The sequence below is a fragment of the Aulonocara sp. 'chitande type north' Nkhata Bay genome, linkage group LG4 (assembly GCF_057382095.1).
Source record: "Aulonocara sp. 'chitande type north' Nkhata Bay isolate Kocher_YH1m ecotype deep benthic linkage group LG4, A_spYH_male_GT1.1, whole genome shotgun sequence".
NCBI classification, from domain to species: Eukaryota; Metazoa; Chordata; class Actinopteri; order Cichliformes; family Cichlidae; genus Aulonocara; species Aulonocara sp. 'chitande type north' Nkhata Bay.
Window position 1 is genome coordinate 11725012 of NC_141347.1, and position 22966 is coordinate 11747977.

The 22966-nt window shown below is 40.5% G+C and overlaps 1 protein-coding gene across 4 annotated transcripts in view; it reads left to right on the forward strand.

Moving 5' to 3' along the window:
- Window positions 1-2563: 2563 nt before the first annotated feature.
- Window positions 2564-22966, forward strand: part of LOC147332027 (uncharacterized) — a 61335-nt gene continuing 40932 nt past the window's right edge. For 3 of the 4 annotated variants that reach the window (XR_015128762.1, XR_015128757.1, XR_015128759.1), the window contains exons 1-2: window positions 13033-13186; window positions 14429-14575. The gene's annotated coding sequence lies outside the window, so the exon portion shown is untranslated. Of the gene's footprint in view, window positions 2693-13032; window positions 13187-14428; window positions 14576-22966 lie in introns of those variants that run through there. The other variant, XR_015128758.1, reaches the window with a different exon arrangement.

Below are 22966 nucleotides of genomic sequence, written 5' to 3' on the forward strand. Positions count from 1 at the left end.
AATATGGTTACGTGTTTTTGAAAGTATATTAAAAAAAACCCTTCACCAAAACCAGGCAGCTCACAAGGATTGCATTTAGTATAGATTCATTTGGTTTTGGTTTTTCATTTGGTTGGTTTGTTTTTTTTAACTTACTTTAAGACGTTAGCAATGCAGTAAAAATCAAGTAAGAGTAGCATGACTGATGTTTACTTTGAATACATATAGAGGAGGACGCATGTTGGAGCATATGATTATTTAGGGGTAGGAATTTGTATTGATTTTTAAAAAGGCTGGACATGAATGACTTGAGTTTGTTATATGATATTATACTACAGTATATTTCTAACTTGGCACCTCATTCTTTTTCTCTTAAACATACTTTCTTTAAACACAACACATTCTAGGTTCAACTTGAAAGAAAGGCAGATGTGAAATGTTAAAGTGAGGTCAGAGGTCAAAGGTAACATGATATTTGGATGCGAATTATATGAGATTTAGAGTCTGCATATAGCAGTGTTATTTCCTAAATGTTGCCAGTTCAAACAAAAACAGCATCATTTTAAAGATAAAAACCATTTTATGAAAGTTTGACCTTATTTGACCTTGAAGGAGAGGTCAGATGACATCATAATTTAAATCTTTATATGGTACATTCAACATGTTGACAATATAAGCCACACTATATACATTACTTGAATCATAGTTTATAAGGCCTTTTGTCCGTTTTGGACCAATAATCATTAAGTTGACTTTAAAGACATTGGTGGATGTAAACCGAATTTGAATGGACTGTTGAAATGACTCTAGCAATAAATAACATCTTTATGTTTTTAAAAATTTTAAAAACATTTCATCATCATGTCAATAATATGTTTTTTCACATGTCAGGTTCAACATACGTAACAGTCACCAAGGTTTTCTCCTACATTGTTAAATAAAGTGTTATATTTTCTAAAAATGTTCTATATTATCTCTTTTTTATATAGATTTTTAAAAAATTATTCCATAAGGAAGAAAAAGTCAAGTATACTATATGATATTACCATAAAATGATAAGTAGACAAATGTTACAGAATGATTAAAACTCATATAAACATAGTACATAGGTGCACACAGGTACATATCCTTGGAGTACCAGTCTTCTTTATTTTTTAAAGCTTGGATTCAGCAAAACAAAATCTATAAAAAATGGCACATTTTATTTGCTGACCAATGATATCAGGTTAGCATAGTTCAGTCCCTTCCAATATTATTATCTGCGATGATGACTCGATTGTTGTAACTGTCTCCAAAACATTTCTAATGTAGTGTAGTTAATGCAGTTTTAGAAAAGGCAAAACAATCATAGGTGTCAGAAGTGAGATGTTGGTATGTGTCTAAGCTTCTGCTTCGTCAATTTTTAAACACTTTTGAAAAACAGCTTGGTGCAAAAACGTTTTCTATTTATAGATTTTCAACACCTGCTGCCATTAGCTTTCTGCTATCACACCCATGCTAATCCAGATCACTGAGCTACATCTCTCAACCATGTTTGTGCTGTTAGTGCCGTTCATAGCATTTTAATTATCTGACAAATAATATGGCCTAATGTGTGCTGCAGCCCATCCAAAAGGCAAGAAGAAGGTCTGGTGAGAGAAATTATGGTATTCTGACTTTGTTTCTTTGATTAGTAGATATGTGAATTTGTGCAATATACTCAAGTTAATGGATGTATCTAGCTAACTAATACCTCCACACTCCTAGCATTAGCTGATAACGTAGCACGGCATCTTCTGGTCTAAATATGGTCCAAAAAAGCACTCACTCAAAAGAGATCAGAAACATTACATTTACAGTACATTTAGGCTGTGGCCATTTCTTCTGTGTATAAATCTGTTTCTTCTGCATTTAAAAACATTTCTGTGAACACTATATTTTTACATATTTAAATATTATCAGCACTTAGCAATAAAAGTTTATGGGTTAAACAAATACTGATATCTGTATTTTACATTTTTACCTCCCAGTCACCCAAACACTCTGAGTGCATCTATTTAATTTAGACGATGTTACGACCCGGCTCAGCTAGGCGAGAGGGGAGGTAACATAAATGAGCCCAAAGCCAGTAAGGTCAGATTAAAAAACTTAAGGTTTATTACTGAAACTAAAAACCATTAGTGAAGCGAATCACTAGGCAAGTAAATAAAGCCAATGTACTCTCACATGCTCAAGCAACACGTTCAAATACCAAGAACACTACTCATAAGGGCTGTAAAAAAAGTATAATATGGGTTGATGAGTCACTGGCGCTCACCTGTGACCATTGACATCAATACTGAGGTGAGTTTTTGAGGATCTCCTCAACTTTTCTGTTTGTAAGCGTTCCTGTGTTTGTTGTTGTTAGCATCAGTTAGCCTCTGTTAGCTACTGTTAGCTGGTGCAACTTTTAGGACATTCAAGAAGCTGGCATAATGTTAGCTTATAACCAGCTGTTGTTGTTGTTAGCCGCCTCATTATCAGCTGTCAAGAGATGGGAGTGTCACATGTTTAAACTGCTGACAATAAGTAATTGTATGTTAATGCACATTTTTGTGTGTTAGAGCCCAGATTTTAGGCTTGAGGTGAGGACAAAGAGGATGACGTTTTATCCAGACCCCTGTCGCGTTGTGTCTTTCCTCCATGTTCCCACTTATCTGATGAAGCGGACCCCTTATCAGATGATAAAACACAGGTGTGATCCTTCATATCTTATCGGATGATGAATTAAAAATGAACGCCTATGAGTTTTTTCTCCTTTGGAAATGTCTAGCCATGTATGTAAAACATGAGTCTGAAGGGTGATGTCGATCTCAACCACAGTATTCAAAACAGCAGGGCAAGATGGCGGCTTCCCTGTACCAGTGTCCACTCCACAAGTTCATCCTATAGAAGGAAGACGTAATTACACAGTAATCTGTGTATATTTATGAGTACTACATTCTTTTTTCTATAAATAACCTCAAAACCTGGTGCTTTAAGAGTCAAAAATATGGAGTCCACAAACTTAATGGGTGACAGTAGTTTTGTCCATCGTTTAAACACCATCTATGTTTGTGTCTATGTTATGGCTTGTTTCAACATAACATAGACACAAAATCGTGTGAACTGGATTAAAAAAAAATTGAGAAATTTACTAAAATTAGATATATCAAATGTGCTTTTTGACTGGCACTACACTTTGATAGACTACTGGCCTCTTGTGATACATAGTTTCAAGCAGTAGGTTTAAACAGTTGTCCCAAATTCCTGTCAGGGATACATGTTTTGTGACTCTGGACAGTGTAACAGTGACGGGGAACAACACATGGTGACAAGCGGACCTCATCCTACTGGCTTGAGTAGTGGCTGTATAACTGCAGGCTGTGAAGTTACGTGAGGTATCCCCCTACAAAAAAAACAGACCAAGCAGGAAGTGGGATATTTTCTTTCCAGTCTAATGTGTAACCCTTGGGGCTGAATAACTGTTGCATTACATGAGAACATCTGATGCTATACACACACCTCAGCCTCCAGTCTAATTTCCCAGAGAGTCAAAATTCCCCCAAAACTAGCTCATCTGGACACGTTAATAGCAAATAGCCACAACTCCAAGCAGTCATATTGTGTTACATATTTTTGTTGATATTCCCTGGAAACTGATGACTTTGTGATGAGTCTCATCCTACTGTAGTGTTTATTATGATGAGCTGTCTAACATCAAGACAGAGCTGTGCCATTGCTGGAGAAAGTAATTTATTTAAACACATGGTTGCTGTTACTATTATCGTGATTAGCCCCAGAGATTTACTGTTCTTTAGTCGAGTTTTTGGAAATGGCCCCAGTGTCCTCGTCTTGTATCAATTCAAGCCAATTATTCCCCAATCCCTTTCCCACTGTCCTCGCTATGAGTCACATGTTTATGCATGATTCTCTCACCAGTTTTAGGCAGATGCTGCCCTTAATCACTATAAACAGATCATTGCGGTGTTCAAGCTGAATGAGGTTTATAGATCAGATCGGATGGGTTTGTTTAAAATACAAGGTTTTATTGCAGAGCTTATGTGGGAGATGATTGAGCTAAGCAGGAAGGATGGGGAGCTGGGTTTTAGTTCTGTTTGGATACCTGCGGTTTTAATGAGATAATCCTGCCTCCAGCCAGCTCAGTCAGTCATAGCTCCCGCTGTCATGTGTGCGTTGTTAGGATTTACGTGTTCTGGCCGACAACGCAAAAAGCAGCAACGTCTGGACAGCACATGTAGCTTCTCTGGGGAAGAACTGAGCAGCGCGTACTGGTACATGTACTTTTTTCTCTTCAAAGCTTACAGGTCATTGGTCACGATTCTCCCAAGGCCTTGTCGCACACACAGATTTTTTCCCCCAGTGAACTACAAATATTTGACCCACTTACTCCCCTGTGCTCCCCTTAACATTAACTGTCACAGTATTGGTATCTGTGGTAGGAAATGAGCAGCTCGGTAATTAATGCTGTACACTAGGGCTTGTCAAAGGAGTCATAAAACATCCATAAATCAGTGAGACTGGGTGAAATGCACTTTAGGTAAGAAAGTGTTTGAAGGAATGTTTCACTGCTGCTTTTCCTGGCGTCAAATCTTATTTGTCTTTGTGCTTAACACAAAGACAAATAATTACAGGAGAGGATAATTACAGGAGAGGATTCGATCTAAAAGTAATTCTTTGGTTATAGGTTGCTATAACTGCTTACTGCAAGTCTTTGTATCTGAGTAAGGATACCGTCTTGCTGAGAGGTTGGATAACAAAATTGACACCACTTGCATGTGTGTGTGTGAGTGTGTGTGATAGAAAGGGTGTTTGTAGCTAATTAGTTTAATTTTCAGAATTGGAGGGAGGAAGCTAAATTGGAGGGAGATGAACAATGACAACTTTAGTAGCAACAAAGAAAACATTGCCCCAAAAAATGATAAATAATTCACAAACTGGTCTCATCTGGCCATTATAACCACCGACAAGGAAACAAGAGAGTGGAACACATCCTGACTTCATGCAGGATATGTGAAGAAGAAAAAAGAAGGGTCTGCCAAGGTTAGGATGAGTCCAGGCCAACATTAGAGATTTACTGGGTATGAGAACTCATCTGCAGGAAGAAAATGCATATCTAGGTTTTTGTAAGCAACCGCAGTAATTACAAGACTTCAGTGCAATTAGACAACAGCGTATATTGTGCATAATTATGGACGGCTTAAACAACTAAAAGAAGGAGGCAGTACTTCAGCTTAAAAAGAAAGCAGCTGCTGTGAAACCTCAAAGAAGATGTTGGTTTAGATTAACATAAACATTAAAAAAAGAAAAAATCAAGTAACTTCACACTTTCTTATGCAGCCGCAAAGGGATTTGTGTCTCCTCCTAAGATCAAACCTGGGATCTATTGTATGCTAGGCAAATGTGAAGACCACTGCACTATGGAGCCACTAACAACTCTGAGTTGTAATTATTTTTGAGAAATATAAGAACGATTTTTCGATTTCAAAATCAAAAGCCAGTGAAACCCCAACTGGCCTCCAACTGGTAATGACATTGCAAGTCTCATTTGTACTTTGCTTCCAATTCTAATGAGAAAATGCTACCATGCTAACATTAAGATGATAAAAAAATATATAAACTGATAAACATCTGTATGTTAGACAGTGCAGGACATGCGGATTGTTGGTATGACAAAAAAGGATGCAAGCAGAGGTGAAAGGGGGCCCGACTGACCCGGACTGGAATTTTTAGCGTTGCTTCCAGTGACAGCATGGAGATACAAAAAGAAAAAACATCCTTTCATTGTTTAGATGTAAATAAAGTTGCAGTTGCGGTACTTCGGTATTTAGCTAGTGGTACAGAAGAGGAGCAAGCAATGTTTTTTTAAGTGACAGGTAATTAGTTTTTTTTTCCAGTGGATGAGAGAGTTGCTTCCCTCCTCCTTTGAATTGGAGAATGGGTCATCACTGTCGTTTGTGCTTGTGCACCAAATGATGTGCAGAGTACCCAGCTTTCCTGGAGTCACTGTGTAGGGCGCTGAAGGGTTCGCCATCTGGTGACTCCATGATCCTACTGGGTATTTAAAAGTGTATGTGGCACCAGTACACCCTAGGTCACAGGCCTGGAAAATATAAATATGTACTGAGGTTGGACTAGGAGTGCCTGGCAGAGGCCTTGGTACACCAGATCTTCACCTCCAGCAGAACTTAGACAGATTTCTTAGGGAGGCTGAGGACATTGAGTCCAGATAGACCGTTTTCTGCACCTCCATTGTTGAGACTTCTGCACAGAGCTGCAGCTGCAAGGTGGTTGGTGTGTGCTGGGTGGTAACCCCCAAACCAGATGATGGACATTGGAAGTGAACTAGTGTAACCAATTCCATCACACACCAGAAGGACTGTTATCAGGCTTGGTTTTCCTGTGGGACTCCTAACAGGTACTAACAGACCAAGCAGAGCACAGCTCTGGTGGTAGCTGAAGCACAGTCTTGGGTGTAGCAGGAGGTTGGTGAAGCCAAGAAATAAGCCTTTTGTAGCCCGGTGGCGCCAGTGTTCGGCAGCCTCGCCTCTGTCAGTGCGCCCCAGGGTGGCTGTGGCTACAATGTAGCTTGCCATCACCAGTCTGTGAATGTGTGTGTGAATGGGTGGATGACTGAATGTGTAAAGCGCTTTGGGGTCCTTAGGGACTAGTAAAGCGCTATACAAATACAGGCCATTTACCATTTTTACCATTTGTATGGCCTCAAACTGATGTTGGCAAAATATCAGGTGACTCAGAAGAGGAATTGGTGCTCCACTCACACAGGGTATGCAGTGCAAAGTGCAACTCCTTAGTGGCATGGCCCCTCGGGTGTATGAGATTTACCCTGACTTCCTTAAGGCCCTGAATTTTTTAAGGCTGTCTTTGTTGACATGCCTCTGCAACACTGCATGAAAGCATGGGGCGGATTCTCTGAACTAGCAAACTGAGGTGGTGGTTTCCATTTTTTAGAAGGGGGATTGGGGATGCACTTCAACTATAGGACCCCACGACTCAGCCTGCCTAGAAGGAGGCAACGAATTGGACTCCAAAAATAACTGCTCATTGTTCTGTAACCAATTCTGTAAAACTAAAATTAAAAAATTAAAGTAATTATTGTGGACATGATTTCTAGGCAGAATGAAGTGGTGGAAGACTTCCACTATGGTGGCCTCAGAATCTCATCTCGCCTTTTTGCAGATCATGTGATTCTGTTGGCTTCATCAAGGGGTGGCCTCCAGCTCACACTAAAGTTTGCAGCCGGGTGTGAAGTGGTGGGAGTGAGAATTAACATCTTTAAACCTGAGGCCATGGACCTTAACAGGAAAAGGGTGGAGTGCTCATTCTGGGTCTGGGATGAGTTGCTAACCCAAGCAGAGGAGTATAATTATCCCAGTGTATTGTTCAGGAGTGAGGGGGAGAGGGGATATTGCTAGACAGACTGGGATAGATCTTTTCACCAGTCTGTAGGATAGAATGATAAAGAAAGGTCTGAGAGTAAAATTGAAGCTGTTTCTCCAAAAGGTGGCTGGTCTCTTCCTTAGATACAGTGGGGCAAAAAAGTATTTAGTCAGCCACCGATTGTGCAAGTTCCCCCACCTAAAATGATGACAGAGGTCAGTAATTTGCACCAGAGGTACACTTCAACTGTGAGAGACAGAATGTGAAAAAAAAATCCATGAATTCACATGGTAGGATTTGTAAAGAATTTATTCGTAAATCAGGGTGGAAAATAAATATTTTGTCACCTCAAACAAGGAAAATCTCTGGCTCTCACAGACCTGTAACGTCTTCTGTAAGAAGCTTTTCTGTCCCCCACTCGTTACCTGTATGAATGGCACCTGTTTGAACTCATCATCTGTATAAAAGACACCTGTCCACAGCCTCAAACAGTCAGACTCCAAACTCCGCCATGGCCAAGACCAAAGAGCTTTCGAAGGACACCAGGAAAAGTATTGTAGACCTGCATCAGACTGGGAAGAGTGAATCTACAATAGGCAAGCAGCTTGGTGTGAACAAATCAACTGTGGGAGCAATCATCAGAAAATGGAAGCCATACAAGACCACTGATAATCTCCCTCGATCTGGGGCTCCACGCAAGATCTCATCCCGTGGGGTCAAAATGATCATGAGAACGGTGAGCAAAGATCCCAGAACCACACGGGGGGACCTGGTGAATGACCTGCAGAGAGCTGGGACCAAAGTAACAAAGGTCACCATCAGTAACACACTACAACGGCAGGGAATCAAATCCCGCAGTGCCAGACGTGTTCCGCTGCTGAAGCCAGTGCATGTCCAGGCCCGTCTGAAGTTTGCCAGAGAGCACATGGATGATACAGCAGAGGATTGGGAGAATGTCATGTGGTCAGATGAAACCAAAGTAGAACTTTTTGGTATAAACTCAACTCGTCGTGTTTGGAGGAAGAAGAATACTGAGTTCCATCCCAAGAACACCATACCTACTGTGAAGCATGGGGGTGGAAACATCATGCTATGGGGCTGTTTTTCTGCCAAGGGGACAGGACGACTGATCCGTGTTAAGGACAGAATGAATGGGGCCATGTATCGTGAGATTTTGAGCCAAAACCTCCTTCCATCAGTGAGAACTTTGAAGATGAAACGAGGCTGGGTCTTCCAACATGACAATGATCCAAAACACACCGCCCGGGCAACAAAGGAGTGGCTCCGTAAGAAGCATTTGAAAGTCCTGGAGTGGCCTAGCCAGTCTCCAGACCTCAACCCCATAGAAAATCTGTGGTGGGAGTTGAAAGTCCGTGTTGCTCGGCGACAGCCCCAAAACATCACTGCTCTCAAGAAGATCTGCATGGAGGAATGGGCCAAAATACCAGCTTCTGTGTGTGCAAACCTGGTAAAGACCTATAGTAAACGTTTGACCTCTGTTATTGCCAACAAAGGTTATGTTACAAAGTATTGAGTTGTATTTTTGTTATTGACCAAATACTTATTTTCCACCCTGATTTACAAATAAATTCTTTACAAATCCTACCATGTGGATTCATGGATTTTTTTTTCACATTCTGTCTCTCACAGTTGAAGTGTACCTCTGGTGCAAATTACTGACCTCTGTCATCATTTTAGGTGGGGGAACTTGCACAATCGGTGGCTGACTAAATACTTTTTTGCCCCACTGTATAGGATAAAGAGTTCAGTCATTAGGGAAGGGCTGAGAGTAGAGCCAAGAGCTCCACATTGAAAGGAGCCAGTTGAGGTGATTCAGGTCTCTGACAAGGATGCTGGGAGGAGGCCCCCAGGGTACACGAGGACAAGAGATTGAAGACTGAAGAGATTAGATCTTTTGGCTGGCCTGGGAAACATTCTGTGTTCTTGGATAAGCTGGAGGAGATCTGCAACACATCCGATTATATTTACGGTGATGATGCTGATTAGATTCACTTGTATACTACCTTTCATACCAGCTTTATAGTCTCTAGGGGCTGGAGATCAGCCATATAGCTCGTGACACATTCTGTCTTGTTGTGTTTGGGGTCATTGTCCTGTTGAAAAATTAATTACACAAACCAGATAGGATGGCATGTCGCTGCAGGACGCTGTGGTAGCCATGCTGATTCAGTGTGCCTTTAGTTTTGAATAAATCCACAACAGTGTCACCAGCAAACTACCCCCACACCAACACACCTCCTCCTCCATGCTTCACGGTGAGAACCATGCATGTAGAGACCATGTGTTCGCACAAAGACACAGTGGGTGGAACCAAGATCTCAAGTTTGGACTAAAGACCAAAGCACAGATTTTCACTGGTCTCATCTCCATTCTTTGTGTTTTTTGGTCCAAACAAATCTCTTCTGCTTGTTGCTTTTCCTTAGTCATGGTTTCTTAGCAGCGATTTAACCATAAATGCTTGATTCATACAATCTCCTCTGAACAGTTGATGTAGAGATGTGTCTGCTGCTGGAAATCTGCGTGACATTTATCTCGGCTCTAATCGGAGGTGCTGTTAACTTGTGATTTCCGAGGCTACTCTGAGGACTCTAAAATATGAGACATATTTAGAGTCATCAATTTTTCCTGTGCAAAGATAAGATACACCTTTATTAGTCCCACACCTGGGAAATTTGTTGTGTGACAGCAGAAAATGGACAGGGCAAAGTTACGGCAGCAAAAATTAAGATAAACAATGGAACAGAATAACAGAAAAGAATAACCTACTATATAAAATAGAATAAAATACTATGTTGTCAGAAAAATTACACTTAGTGGTATTGCACGTGTGTGTGTGTGGATGTGTGTGTGTGGGTGGGTGTGTCTGTCTGCACGTGTTAGGTCAACTGCAAAGTCTTTGTTGTGGAGTCTGACAGCTGATGGAAGAAAAGATCTATCTATCTATCTATCTATCTATCTATCTATCTATCTATCTATCTATCTATCTATCTATCTATCTATATATCTATCTATATATCTATATATATATATATATATATACACACACATATGCTGAGGCTGCATCCTCTGCATATATTTCTAGCAGCTCCTGCCTCGTGGATTGCTAGATGATTACACCAAATAATGTGGTTGAATGACATCAGACAAAGCCTTTCTCATTTCAGCTTGTGCAGATAAAGAACGTTTCTAATTTTCTCTAATTTCATGTTTGCTCAGTAATTAGAGTTGCTGATTACCCAGCGTGGGCCAAAAACTTAGTTACACTTAAATGCACTTAAATGCCTCTGCTGTAGAAAAACTTCCCTTTCCTTTTTCAGCTAAAGAAAAGTCATAAACCACAAAGGGGAGAGCTGCTGTGAACAACCAGTAAACCCTTATGGAATCAGACCTGCAAAACATTTTGGAAATTTGCAAGCTGTGGCCTGGGCATTTCCTCAGGAAACTGTGGCAGGGAGCCTGAGGGTGGGCCATTTTTGCTGTTTTGTGGTTTTACACAATGCATGCATCTACAGCGTGTATTTCTGTAAGTGAGGAAATAGATGCAAAATACAAATCTAGACCACACTGGGGTTTGCCTTTTTTTTTTTTGTATTTATTTTGGGTTTTTTTAAACAAAAAAGTGTCTGTTTTGTATTTTTAAATACACACCTTTTAACTTCTCTTGTCAAACTTCACCTCTGAGGAACTGCAGAACAGGAATAGGACTTTCACACATCCCTCAGACCCAGTCTTATACAATCTGTTACACCATTCAATCTATTTTAGGTGGTGAAATGAGCTTCCCATTTTTATTTGTCTTCCTTCACCAACAGGCACAGCAGCTTCATAAATGGGACGTGCCCTCTGAGAAACAGGGGATAGAGGCCTACACACACACACACACACACACACACACACACACACACACACAAAACTGCACACACTTTTTTAGTACCAGACAGGCTTCACCGATTGCCAATGAGTCACAAACGGGTGCCACAGTGAGCACAGACAATGGCACAGTTACAATTACTGGACTGAAATGTGTAATGGCAGGCGCACCTGCAAAAAGCAAAGAGCCATGTGAACCAGGCCACTGCCAGAAAACAAAGAGGGGATTTGTTCTTTTTTTCACTCTTCTATCTTTTCTTTGTTCCAGTAAAGAACAAAAACAAGAGCGTTTCTGCGTAGGGTGAAACATTGACACTGTGCAGCAGCTGTGGCGCAGATCGGCTCTGACCTACACATAAACCTTCACGTTTAGATTTCAACTCTCACCACAATTCTCTGTCATCCTGCATCGTCCCTGTTATGTAGGACACATGCAGCATTAACTAACTAATGCTTCCACTTTCACACACTGAATCAGAAAGTGAAAAAAAAAAAAAGAAGAGGTAGAGAAACACTAGTGAGCGCTATCAAGGATTCAGTGACACAGGTTAGACGAGTTCAAGGTGGATGACTCAGGGCTATCAACAGATTAAGAGTTCATTTTAAAGTCATCATCGCAGCAATTTACTAAATCTGTACAAACCTGATGCTTCCTTTACATTTCTTGGGTTTTAAGTTAATCTACATCTAAAAATAACAAACCATTTGCAGTAAGTTGTGCTCTCCTGCTCATTAAAAAAAAAAAAGCACGGTTATAACAGGCTACAGTGCTTGATGGAGCTTAGGGGAAGCCCTTTCGTAAGTTTTGGAGGCCAGCGGCTGAGTAACAATCATCGAACCTGACAGGCCTCTCCGGAGTGTTTCTGGGTGGAGCAGATGTATGGTTGTTGCACAGCACGAAGCATCACACTTAGTCCAACACTCAGATTCACAGTTGTGTTTAATAAAAAAAAAAAAAGGTGTGAACGCTCTTTTGCATGCAGCCATTTCTATATTAATGCAACACTTAACACCAGGCCTGTTTCTAGGTCATGAGGTTTGTGATCTGACTTTTATTTACCAGAATTAAGTATATGGGCTTCTTAAGCAGAAAATTCAAAAAGAACTGTTAAGATAAACTTTGTTTTACCTCGGATGTGAGCCAAAACAATAGAATGGGAACACATAAGCGTGAGACTATCTTACAAAGTTAAAAAGCTTTCGCTTTATTTCACTGTTAGATGTGCCAGCGTGGCCAGTATGTAGGACGTATGTATGTTCTCAAATGGTAAATGTAGTTTGTAGATCAGCAGCAGCGTTATCAGTTGAAAGTTTCCTGTTGTTTTCTCCCTTTTGATGTATTTCCTCTGTGCCATTCACGTTTGAGCTTCATTGTCCTGCAGTTAATGTGCTCTTTTGCTGAGATGTGTTGACCTAAATAGATTGTTGTGAAATTGTTCTTAGGTATCCGAGAAGTAGCAAAGTCACGTCTTACCGGCTGATTGCCAATAAAGAAAACTGGTAAAATGAAAATTATTTGTTGTTTTGTTGTTATTGTTGTTGTTGTTGTTGTTTATGTGTGTGTGTTTTGTGAAACTCAATTTAAAACACATATTTCTTTTTAAAACAGACTGATACTAAAAGAAGCTACAACCTTTGAAAATTCACCATCCACAGCATTCAGTAAAACTCATGTTATAAAATAAAATAAAACTAGACCTCAGTTAGTTCTTTAGCTAACAATGTCTTTGTAAACAGAAGATTTTCACTTTCCCTTAAAGGGAAAGGACAAGAACAAGGACTAGCAGATGTTTTTCATGATCACTATGTTAAATGTCTAAAAAAACGAACTAGCATAGAGCTGCTAACATTGCTATAAGCCCAGACAGCATCAAGGATAAACTTGTCCTGTTTCTAGGTAAATAATACACGACTTCTTTAAGTGTGTGTGTCTGTTTTTAAGAGAAACATCCTCCAAAAAATGTTATTTTATGATAAACTACTTAACCTTGGAAGTAATGTGTTGATTTTTAAGCTAGTTAGCTTGAGCTAAGTTGAGCTGCTAAAGCTTTTTTTTACTTTTATCAATTTCTCACACTTTTGCTCGTGTTTGTCTTGTTTTAGAGGAGTTAAAAAAACAAAACATGTTCTTATATCATACAAATTACACCTCACAGGAAACCTGTCATTTGAACTGGTTATTGTCTGACTAGTTAAAAGATATTAAGCTAATGCAACTTTTGCGATTAACATGAACTTGAAATGGTAGCATCTCTTCTGAAGTAACCAGCTGTAAGTGTGTTAATGTTCTTCTGACTGGCAGCTTTGGCGAAACTAAAAGCTAGCCGTCGCGGTTTTCTGGGCTGTGTCACAGATGTCGTTCTCATCACTTAACACCAGCGTTTGGAGCCTTGCTTATAACTCAAAGATGCTTCTTTAGACCCAAAGTACAACTCTTTACTGCTAAGATGACAGAGAGGGTTATTCCTAAAACTCTCAGTGATCATCAGAACAGAGGTTTAGCAAACAGTCAGCAAATGCCATCACTGCACATAACTGTAGATTTTTATTTAGTTGTCAATATTCTATATGAACAAATGCCCGACAATAGCACGCTGACTAACAAAGCAGCAAAGTTAGTCATTTGACAGCCCAAATATCTCCCATAAAGCTCAGTGGTTACAAGAAGACACAACCTGAGAGAACTGTACCCTCCTCCACGTTTTCTCAGGCTGCCATCAAAGCTATTTAAAGGTTCCCACACACAGTGCAGTCCTGGCTTTCTTTGGCCTCTTCAAACACAGCTCGCTTTTCTATTCTTATTCTGCTGTTAGATTGTAACTCTTCATTCGTCTCACAGGGTGAAGTTAAAGTTAAAAAACAAAACAAAGGATACCTCGTGACCTTTTTTACTTGCATTTCCCAACAGAAAAATTTGTTTTAGTTGATATTTGAATCATTTCTGACTTCTCAGAGTCCAGTGTCTGACTCAAATTTGAGTATAACAACATGAATGCAGTTCAGAGAATTCATGAATTTTTAGTCTTAAAACTGTTTAAAAACTGTTTGTTCTTGTTTTGTTTAACATATATATGTCTGTAGAAATTCCAAAACTTGTAAACATCTTTTCCTCCTGTCACATTGTCTGTTCTGTGCACAGCTGGAGCCTCCGTGTCTGTTTTCATTGTGTCGGAGAATTCCAGTGTTGAGGCTACGAGTGCGCTTTTCCTGGCTCTTCACGCTTTCCTCCCGAAGAATCGGAGAAGGTACCAAGCGTCATTCTGCCACCAGTGCACTCCACTCTAAGGTGGGTGTGCCTGTTTTATTTTCCCATGACATCACTGTTTTGTTTTTTGCTGTTGATGTGCTGTTTTGGAACACTGTGCATGTCTGGACAACAAGTTACCTCCCTGAAGGAAATATGGCCGTGCTCCAGGACTATATATTACTTGGAAATGGCAAATCTGCATGCATGTTTGTTTGTAAAAAAGTCCTTATGCATGCATGAAACTCTGATGTCAGGAGTTGTTAACTTAACTTAGAGCAACTTCCTTTTTAATGCAAATCCTAATTTTGTATCTATGGTTTGCAGCGCTCTATTTTTGCATATAAAACCTCACTTTTATTTTACCACTCAAAAAAGTTTCCCATGATCACTTAGGTTGTGTTTCTTTCTCTTTTGATGCCTTTTGTTTCAGTGGGCATTAAAAACATTTTCACCAAAAGACCAAACCTGTCCCTTCCGGTGCTATCCACCGGTCTGTGTCGAGAACAGCAGCAGACAGTAATGGGTGGTTAACCACATAAGGGTTCACACTTTGCAGTAAATTGCTGTAAATCAGCAGACCTTAGAATTACCCACTCAGTACAAATTAAATCAAGTATAATGATTCAGAGGACACATATTTAACCTTCCAGAGTCATGCACACACCACCCCCACCTCTCCTTTAACCCTTTTGCTATTTTTCCAACTAATTATGACTAAAACGCTGCTTTCCTTGGGATTTTGGAAACAGTCCAATGGGATTTTTACAAGTCCCCATGAAAGACGAGAAGTGAAATGAAAAGGAAGTAACACAACTTGCCATGCATTTTGACAGGAAGTCATTATTTACTAGTTTTGGTCTGCGTGTGTGGGGGGTAGGAATGACGTGGGTGTCGCTTAACCCACTTGATTTTACTGCTGATACATTTGATCTTAAAAAAATCCCCTTGTAATGGACTGGCTGCTTCCACGGTAGAGGAGCTCTTTCTCTTTCTCTCTTCTCCCTCATGCAACGACGACTGGCTGCTGGCCTGATGGACATGATGGAGAGCAAACACCAGCCAAATCCCCTTACACAATGTTGCAATTCCCTCAGTGTTTGTGGTATTAACCAGAATCACTTGAAAAGCAATTAAGACTGCATTGTTTCACAGAGTGATACCACTGGCATGCCTTGTGTGTCTAGACACAGAGATAGAGCTATCTAAATTACTGCCTGATTTCTTGTGAAGAAGAGAGTGGGATTCCTGAGCCCTATTGTTTTGGAGGACAGTCCAAGGCCTTGATGTGGGCTCTGGGAGCAGATAAAATACCTAGAGACGGATGTCTGTGTGCTCATTTATTGAAAGCAGTTGAGGAAACATATGGGCTCTCTGACCAGCGATGAGCCCCCATGGTTTCCTCTGATTGCACAGGAAACGGGGCCGGTACATACTGTAAGAGCTGCTTATTCAAAATTCACAAGTGCTATTCGGCACCATGACTGACAAAAGTCTGTGTGCGCGTGCAGAAGCCACAGAGGCAGGGAGTGTAAACAGTTTGGAAGTCTGCGGCCTGAGGTCAACCAGGATCAAGGCGAGTCCTTAAAAAGCCCGTAAACAGTCAGAGTAGGTTTGTTTTCAGCTTGTGTCCAAACAACGAATGACGCGGCAGCTGGGAAACTGAATTTGATTCATCATCCGCGTGACGCAGTGAGACGAGCTTGAGCTTAAGAGCGAGGGGACGTTACTGGACAGACCTAAGAATAGGGGCCCGACAAAAGCGCATCATCCAAGAAAACAACCCGAAAAACACCCACAGCTTGTTTGTTTATTGAGTAAAATAGCAGCTTAATCTTTCTCACGGAGGAAGCGCTCATTCTTATCATCACTCTATCAGCTAAGCATCTATGGAGAGGAAAGGGATCTCCTTTGCACTTTCACACCTTAAATTAAATCAGAAGGCTTTTGAAGACTCGTGGCCAAACCGGGAGTGAGAAAAAACGAGCCTGGCTGCCCTTGTACCCATTACCCCATGCCTCCCACACACATACACTCATAGCCCCTTATCACAGTTTGTCATCGAACACTCATATCCTCACATTGTCCCAGAGGAAAGCTGACCTCCCAGCTGTAGATATAAACTCGATCCAGCCCTCGTGTTCCCCCTCATCCTCCTCCTCCCTCTAATGAAGAACAGCCACAGGGTGACAGGGCACGAACGCTGCACTCTGAGGCAAAAAGCTGTTTTCGGCCTCTAAAAAGTGGGCTTTCCAAAGATCTAAAAAAAAAGAAAAAGAGCTAGCCTTCCCCAGCCCAAACTGATGTTTTCCTCAGACTTGGGATGCAGCTGTGGCCTTGCGTGACGTCCACGAGGAGGGGATCGACGGGAAGGTTGTGAGGTCAGCAGAGGGCGTTCGCATAGGCACCGGCCCAAGTCTGGAGAAAACACTCCTCTTGTCACCGTGGAGATGGAGCGAGAGACTCACCTCTTTCTTTCTTTCACTATCTGTGTGGTTTCACTCGATGTGTTTGGCTTCACTGCTTTTGTTCTTTTGCTCGGAAGTTTACTGTGAGCTCTCGGTAATCCATCACTGCTTTTATCGACAGATGCGATCGTTCACTGATTAAAGCAGCGCTGCAGGCGGCTCATAATGAGCTCACATTCAGTTCAGTGATATCCGAGGGCAGTGATATCAGAGTGTGTTAGTTGACGCCATACTTCTTTTTTATTTTTTTTTATTTGTGATCGCGGCATTCGAGGTGAAAGCAGATGCTTGTATTCCTCCTAGTTGAGTCTTAAAAGGAGCATGTATGCATTTGTGTGTTTAAATACACCACACACACACTTGCTTATTTACGACTAACTTTACTTGTTAAGACAGTTAGTCCTCTTCGCTCTAGCTTTACACGAGCACAGCTAAACACACCATGCCCTGCAAACCCTGCTGAGTCCTGTGGTTAGCATTGTGGTAAGTGTGGGGCCAGCTGGCAAGGCTATCACGTGGGCATCTTTTGCTGGAATCATATTTGGGTCATTTCTTGGTAACAGCTGATAGCTGATACCCCTCATGTTTATTTTCATTTTACTTATTAGCACCACAAATTGCTGATATTGTAGATATCGGTGTGATACAATGGTTTCTTGAGCCCCTAGATTCTGGTGTTCTAGAGATGCAGATCATGCCATACACACAAATGCAGGAAGTAGTATACAAGCATTAAATGTGAGTATGTGTTGGGACTGAATTAAACTTTCTCAAAATTTAACTGAAGGTATCATAGAAAGAACAGACACAAAAAAGGACAATTTGTTTGTGATTAAAAAACATTACAAATATGTATACATAGTATAGGGAGAGGGAATGTAGCCCTAGTTATTATATACTATCCTTTAAAATGAAATTTTGAATGAAATGTTTTGGGGGGTTTAAAGTTATTTAATACAGTTTTATATAAAACTGGATATTGTTCAGATAATTTAATCAAATATCAGAGTTAGGTTGATTTGGTCAAGTATTTATATCCATAACCTATTTTTCAGCTGACCAGTATTTTTAGGTACTGCATGCCAGCACTTTACTCCTTGTAGGTCACTGCTTGGCAGCCAGTTTTCACTCATTTATATCAACAGTTTCACTGCTTTCCTGCTCACATGCACAAAGGTCATATCTTTTAGGCTGTCATGTGACAGTTAAATGGAAAGATTGTGATTAATGCCTCGGTAAAAAGGAAACTTAAATTTCTTACGGAAACGCTGTGATAATAATAAAATATTTGTTTAAATGATAGCATCCTTCTGAGTCTTTTTTATTTTTTTTTGGTAGGTACATTTTGCATCTCTATCACATGCAGGCATTCACGTTATTTTGCAAAGAGCGCAGTGATAAGAATACATTTACTGTGCATGTGAAACTTTGTGTGTTTGTTTGTGTTTGTGTTCAAAACGTGTCTGCGCAGGACGGGCAGACTGTGGGTTCGCAGCTTTCTTGTGAACCACTCGTCCGACAGTGTGAGTTACCGTTTGTCACAGGAAATGAAAGGCAAAAAAATAAATAAATAAATAAACAAAAAAATCATAGTGTGAATTAAAAAAAATGTCCTGACTACACAATTCTTTTTTCACAGCCTTTCTAAGGCCTGTTTGTCTGTTTCGGTTTTAGGGTTAAAATCATACGTCTTGTTATGGTTAGTGGAAGGGTTTTAAGACTTAGCTGTAAGCTGGTTGGTAGAGTTTAGAGGTAACAGACTTTGGGAAAACACTGGAACCACAGCAGAGCTTTAGCCAAAATGTGAGAACCGCTTGTTGAGAAGACCTTAAATTTAACAGGTACGAGCACGCAGGGTTGAGGTTCTCTTAATTTACTGTAAACCTGTATTTTTCATTTCTTCTGGGGAGACTCTGCAGACCTGGTGATTCCTGATAAGATAAGTCAGCTAGCTGCAAACAAGTCATGCTTCTCTTCCAGCAGGGCGTCTGCATCTTCACTATCACTCCTCTTGTCTTGTATCATAGTTTCCCACGGATCGTGGGACTTAACAGGACTCTGTGCTTGCTAAATATGGGGATTACATTCTAAAGTAAACCGTGGTTGATTAATGCTCAGTGGAAGGCCGAGAGATTACCAAGGCCGCTATCTACGAGGAAAACAATGAGATAAAGACACAAAGAACAAGAAACAGAGCAACGGTGTGAATGGTGTCAAAAAAATATGTGCGCACTTACTTTCTGCCTGTAGTTATTTTTTTCTCAAGTGATGTAAGACCTGGCCTCGCACTGTATTTGGATTCCCATCATCATAGTTGTGATATTAACAGACCCGATGTTTCTTCTTTATAAGAAAATGCATTTTGGGGAATAGCTGATGCCTGTGAGATGTTAATACATCAGACTGTGGGAACCTGTGTGTGCCTGAATCATAGCATTATGATATTAGACATCAACAGCTGAGTAATAAGTGACAGCTAAGACGTGGCAGACGTGGCCTTGTAGAAAAATGTCCTTGTGTGAACTACTCACACCCCAGTAAGATTCCTAAAACTGAGTTAAAAACAGCTGTACTGTATTCAGAGTTGTCTTGCAGAAACTGTGGGGGCATGAGCAGCACGAGGTGGGGTATGACCCAGATTTGTGCTTCAGCTTCAATCACATGTCAACTTTCAGCCACAATTCTCAGATTCAGAAATACAAACAGTGTGCCACTTTGCTTTGCGGTTTGCTTCTCAAGGTGGCAAGGCTGTCGCCCAGTCTTGTTTTTACTCTTAAGTATCTCCGTTTAACTTTTTTTTTTCCATTTCATACTTTCTCTTTGTGCGCGTTCGCACCTGCTGTTGTGTGAATGCTCTGTGGTTTTCAGAACAAGACGAAGAAGAGACGCTAGAATGCAGGATGCAGGAAATTTCCATGAGCTGATTAAATATTCTCACATCATTGTCGTGTGCCTTCCTCTTCCCTTCCATGAGGCTGTTTAGTGTATATTCCAGACAGTCAATTGGGAGTTGGGTGTTTTTTGGAGACTATTTTGTTTTGCACTTCTGCAGTAGATAGAGTGGGAGGGGGGTGGGGGTGGGGGGTTGCTGTGGCACGATTGTTTGTGCTGGATATTTGAATAAATTTTGGACAAAACTAGAGAGAGAGCAGAGAAGAAGTTAATCCATGTCCAGAAGTGAGCATGCCAAATCTTATCCCTAAGCAAATAATTCAACAGCATAAATTTAGGCCTCAACAAAGGCCTCAGTCAAAATCTATATGACTGTAAGGCTGATTTGGAGCCAAAAATGATTTATCTTTCTATAATATACAATAAGCTATCAAAACATTGCAAATGTATGATCAGTAACACAGTGTTTCTATCTGCTAACAATTCAATAATAGCAGCAGTTTCTAACAGTTCACGTTACTTGTTTGTTAGGAGACATTTGTTTCCAGATAAACGTTCAATAGTTACACTTTTTCTTTAAGTCATCTTGTGGGTTTGAGCTTTTTTTTTTTTTTTTTACATCTTTACTGTTGATATTGTGTCTCCTGCTTGGTTTAAAGCCAAAATTCAATCCAAAAGTTTTCTTTAAAAAGGTATAAAAAGCATAAAAACTCAAAACTGCAGTGGCCCTAAGAGGTCAAAAACACTGCAACTTAAGAAAAAGAAATTAGAAAGAGACATAGAAATAGAAGGAAAGCTATTGAAAAAAAATCCACTGCACAATAAAACACATTAAAACTGAATAAAACACAATAGAAACAAACAAACAAAAAAACTGGGACACTTAAAAGTAGCAGAGAATTATATATATAATATTATGATTATTCATATAATACTGTAGATGCATGTTTGCTGTTCCACAGCTATTACCTCACCAAAGACAGTTCAGTTGAGGTTTGTTTGTTTATTTCCATTTTGTGTTATTAATTTAATTCAACTTTCATTTTGCAGTGTTTTTCTATTTTCTGTCCTTTGACCTTTCGGGGCCACCGTGCAAAACAAAACAGAGTCACGGGGAACTACAGAACTGACTGATCATTTTCTGTAGGCTTACTGAGAAGCTGAGAAAGTTGGCCCCTTTCTCAATATTCACAATCACAGTCATTGCATGCCCACTGATTAGCACTACTTTAATGTTAAACAAAAGACAAAGAAAACAACAGTGTACAGTTTATCTGGCTATATCTGGTAAATAAGGCCTTTGCAGACATCATTTCATATGTGACGCATATGTGAATGAGCTCCGCGGCCACTCTCGCTTCTCTCTCGTCTTCATCAGCTTGGTTCTTAATTTGGAACAATATTAAAGTATTTATCTATTAGGCATTTTTGACATTTCCAGGAAGAGAGCTCACTGTCCCTGAGCCTGTGTGCAAGAGGCAGCTGTTGCAACACTGTGCAGCACAGACACGCATACACACATAGACACACACACACACATAGACCACTCTTTCTCACCAACATGCTATCTTTGCCAGTAAGTCTATTTTGCTGCACTGTTGAGAACCTTATGAGAACAAATCCACATATCAACCGAACTTTACATAAATAAGGTCATCTCCGCTGGAAGAAAGGAATGGCAGACACAATCTGTCAGCTTCATCTGCAAATCATTAACCTCTTTTTCTTTTCTTTTTTTAAACATCAGTTGTTCCAGTATTGGGTCCCACAGTACTGTTGTGCCAGTGCTAAGCTGGCACTTAATCAGCCCTTTTATAATAGAAATACATAGAAATATATGGCACCTCTTTTTGTGAAAAGAGCGAACAGAGACGCTGTTCTTGTGAGCAGCTCTGTCGAGCACTGTCACTGGGATGTCTGAATACAAACAAATGACATTTATGTATAACTGACCTATGTTTGGTTGACAAAATGCCATCATCGAAAAGAAAACAACTGTCTGTCTCAAAAGGGCTTTAGTGGTTATGCCACCACGCCTGAAGGTGAAAACCCCTGCATTTGGTATGGTAATCTGCCCCGTGAGCAGCGGCTGAATCAGTCACTCTGAGCTAAACAGAAACCCTGCGACCCTTATTGGACTTTTGATGTAAAGGTTGTCTCCCATGGGAAAAACTGCTTCACAGAGCAAGCTGCATGCTAAAAAGTACATGTTTTATCAGCTCTAGTGACAACATCACTACAGCTCATACATACATGATTATCTCAAGGGGAGATTGTTGTGTAAAGCTCGGCTTTACTCTAGTTACTGTAGTTGCTGCGTACCAAAAGGCTCTGAAAGAGTCCAGATTCTTAGGAGTCTGAATGGTTGGCCAGGGAGCATCACAGCACCAATAACTGAAAGCAGGACTTATGGCTGATTTAGACTTCTGCGGTGAGTCTTTGTAGAGTGTACTACATAATCTAAACGCTGGGACTTTTTTCCCTCCTTGGTCCCCTCTCTTTGTTGTGGTCAGACTTTTTTTCTTTGTTTTTCAGAGACAAACATATTTGTCCCTCAAGTTTTTCCACTTTCTTTGCACATTCCCTCACGTCCATTCCCATAGTTTCGGCAATCTCCCTCCAGGAATTTGCTGACATTTGAGAGTCCTCATATTGAGGCGATGAGTGTTATTCTCTCGCTGAAATTCACAAACTGCAGCGACAAAGTAGCCAAGTATGTGTAGGAGGAATGAAGAGTACTGAACGGGCCAATCGCAACAGTTACCGGCAACACGTAGTTATGCTTCCAGGGATGTGCATGTGAGGTCAGTTCTTCACAAGGGTTTGTGGTTACGAGGTAGGCAGGGCACAGATTTAACACAGAAGTATAAATTCCCTTGTGAGCTGCCCGCCAGTCGCTGTGCTGATATTGTGCACAACTCTACAGTCCAGTATTGTTTTAACTCCCCTAAAGCCTCATGAACCCAAACTTCAAACTTCCAGCAGATGTTCAGTACTACATGTATTCCACTAGTGAATCTATTACTGTTTTTTTTTCCCTCCCTCCTTGGTTCCCTGCCTTCATGGGGCAGCT